The following is a 3,610-nucleotide window of genomic DNA, read 5'->3' as shown; positions in this document are numbered from 1 at the left end:
AAACATATGATTCTCAAAGGCAAAAATTTCAGGTACCAGAAAGAGCTAGTGAAGAAAACTTTTGTACAGGCAGGACCTTTTCTGTGCCCCTAAAAATCACTTAAGACTTCTTGATCCTACAGTTAGCTGGCTCCCTGGAAGTAGGTGAGAATTAGGAGGCTTGTACTTGCATTAGGAGAGCCTTATTCTCATTATAAACTGATTACCAAATCTAAATGATTTCTCATCAGATATGTTGTCAAATCCCTCAAAAAGCATTCAGAAAGCTATTTCTAAAATCACATCAATACATAGAAATGTCGCCTCCTACAGCAAGCAACTTATCCTCCCTTCTCCAACTGTATGAAACAGGTCTTCCCTTGGCTAGGCAAAGAGTTCTAAGCTGTAACACCCTAAAAGCACTATCCATAACAGAAAAAATTCGATAAATTGTACTTGATCAAAATTCAAAAATTTTATGCTTCCGTAGACACCATTAAGAAAATAAAAAGACAAGTCACAGACTGGGTGAAAATATTTGCATATCATGTGTTTGATAAAGGACTTGTCTTCAGAATAAGAACTCTTAAAACTCAATAATAAAAAGATAAACAACCCCATTAAAAAATGAGCAAATTAGTTGAATAGATATTTCACCAAAGATGGAGAAGGCATAGTTAATTAGCACATAAAAACATGGTCAACATGATTAGTCACGGGGGAAATGCAAATTAAAATCACAAGGGGGGGGGGACAACCAAGGTGGCGCAGTAGGTGAACGCTGTGTTTACCTTCTCTCACAACCACATCAAAATTACAACTAACCTACAAAACAACCATTATTGAGAATTGCCTAAAATCAAGCTGGACTGAAGCCTTTCAACTCAGGACACACAGAAGAAGCCACCTCCAGACTGGTGGGAAGGGCAGCGATGCGAAACGCGCTGGTCCTACACCCGCGTGTGACCATTAACAATCGGGAGGGGTAGTTCAGCTGTGGGGGTCCACCCCCCCATTCCTCAGAGGAGCAAGAGAGCCCAGTCCCACCGCAGACCAGGGTTCCAGTGCTGGAGAGAGAAGTCCCCATGATGTCTGGTTGTGAAAACCAGTGGAGATTGTGACTCAGTGAGACTGAACGCAGCTGCACTCACAGGCGCTCCTCTTACAGGGACTGTGCGCGGACCTACCCACCAACGGAATCACTGGCTCTGAGCTCCAGTGCTAGGGCAGCAGCTGGAAAGGTGGCAGGGATGTATGGTGGAGAATTGAACTGTCTGGCTTGGGACAGGGGCTGGAGAGGCAGCTTTCTCCTGGACAGGGGAGGCCATTATTTCTTTGCTGAGTCCTCCCCCTTCCCTGCATGGGGACACAGGCGGCCACCATATCTGAGTCTCCGCCCTTCGTTCATCACGCCCTGGGGATTCGAGACCCAACCCTGCCCAACTTTCAGGCATTCCCAAGCCACTTTCAGTGGCTTTTTTGTGCCGACTGCCTGTCTTGGTTCAAGCTGCAGACTTTCCTAGGGTCTCTCAAAGGTTTGAGGAACCCAGACAAGTAGCATCTGGCTTGAGCGGCTCTAGCCGAGCAGCCCTAAGTCGGCACTAGCAGCAGCCGGCTTTGGTTCACAGCTTGGCGTCTCAAGGCACTTCCAAGCACAGCACGGATGGCAGCCATCTGCAGATTTCTTCGTGGCTCCTGCTGGGTGACCCTGGGTTGGGCACGGGCTGTGGCTGAACTTGACCTACAGCGGATCCCCTCCAAGGTGGTCCTGGGGCAGGTGCCCCCAATGGCCAGCTTCAAAATGAGCTGGAGCATTACCCAGCAGCCTCCGAGTATGACACACCCAAAGGACAGATTGGGCATTTACCAGAGTCCTGCTGAGACAGATCCTGCTCCGTAGGATCAGCCCCTGCACAACAACCCTTCCACTGTAGTCAAGGCCAGTCCTCACAACCAGTGAGCCCAAGGGTCAGTCCCTCCCATTGTTGTGCAGGTATCAACCAAGGCTCACCTACAAGAGGAGGGCACACACAACCCACACAAAGGGACACACCTAGAATGCATGTCTCAGGTGACCAGAAAGACTGCGCCACTGAACCCCACAGCACCCCTACTACACAAGGCCACTCTACTAAGACCAGAAGACATAGCTATCCTACCTAATACATAGAAACAAATACAGGGAGGCTGCCAAAATGGGGAGACAAAGAAACATGTCCCAAATGGAAGAACAGAACAAAGCTCCGGACAAAGCTCCAGAAAACGATCTAAGCAAAATGGAGATAAGCAATCTATCAGCTGTAGAGTTCCAAACCCTGGTAATAGGAATGTTCACCGAGTTCTCAGCTTCTTCCTGACGTTCATTCTCCTTTGGGTCTCGGTCTCTGACTTTCCTCAGTACAGCCCCCAAACGCCAATCTTCATTCCCACCTCAAACGAAGAAACCAAGTCTGCCTCCTGCCCCCACGCCGGAGAAGGCATCCACCTCTCTGGACTTGCCGAAGGGAGAAAAAGAACAGCAAGAAGCAATTGAACGTATTGATGAAGTACAAAATGAAATAGACTGACTTAATGAACAAGCCAGTGAGGAGATTTTGAAAGTAGAACAGAAATATAACAAACTCTGCCAACCATTTTTTCAGAAGAGGTCCGAATTGATCGCCAAAATCCCAAATTTTGGGGTAACAACATTTGTCAACCATCCACAAGTGTCTGCACTGCTTAGGGAAGAAGATGAAGAAGCACTGCATTATTTGACAAGAGTTGAAGTGACAGAATTTGAAGATATAAAATCAGGTTACAGAATAGATTTTTATTTTGATGAAAATCCTTACTTCGAAAATAAAGTTCTCTCCAAAGAATTTCATCTGAATGAGAGTGGTGATCCATCTTTTCAAAGTCCACTGAAATCAAATGGAAATCTAGAAAGGATTTGACGAAACGTTCAAGTCAAAAACAGAATAAAGTCAGCAGGAAGAGACAGCATGAGGAACCAGAGAGCTTCTTTATCTGGTTTACTGACCATTCTGATGCAGGTGCAGATGAGTTAGGAGAAGTCATTCAAGATGATATTTGGCCAAATCCGCTACAGTACTACTTGGTTCCTGACGTGGATGATCAAGAAAGGGAAGGAGAAGAAGATGATGATGACGAAGAAGAGGAAGAAGGGTTGGAAGATATTGATGAAGAAGGGGATGAGGATGAAGGTGAAGAAGATGAAGATGATGATGGGGGGGAAGGAGAGGAAGATGAAGGAGAAGATGACTAATAGAACATGGATAGATTCCAACCTTTTTTAATTTTCTCCAATCCCTGGGAGCAAGTTGCAGTCTTTTTTTTTTTTTTCCTCTTGTGCTCAGTCGCCCTGTTTTTGAGGTCTCTTTTCTCTCCTTTACACCAAGGTTCTCACCTTATTTGGGGGGAAATAACTTGAGCAGAATACATTCAGAAAAGAATCTCTGCCCCTTTCTGTTCCAAATTCATTTTTATCCCTTCCTGTCTCAACAAAAACTTTATGGAATCAACATCACTGTGCTCTGTGGGAAAAAGAAAAACCTTCGGCTCCCTTAGCTCTGCTGGAAGCTGGAGGGTGCTAGGCCCCTGTGTAGTAGTGCATAGAATTCTAGCTTTT

The 3,610-nt window shown here is 45.8% G+C and overlaps 1 pseudogene; it reads left to right on the top strand.

Moving 5' to 3' along the window:
- The first annotated feature begins 911 nt into the window (after positions 1–911).
- Positions 912–3,401, top strand: LOC117031520 (protein SET-like; annotated as a pseudogene).
- The last annotated feature ends 209 nt before the right edge of the window (positions 3,402–3,610 follow it).

The sequence above is a fragment of the Rhinolophus ferrumequinum genome, chromosome 12 (genome assembly GCF_004115265.2).
Source record: "Rhinolophus ferrumequinum isolate MPI-CBG mRhiFer1 chromosome 12, mRhiFer1_v1.p, whole genome shotgun sequence".
Classification (NCBI taxonomy): Eukaryota; Metazoa; Chordata; class Mammalia; order Chiroptera; family Rhinolophidae; genus Rhinolophus; species Rhinolophus ferrumequinum.
Note: the sequence above shows the minus strand (reverse complement) of the source record. Positions and strands in the feature narration are given on the sequence as shown.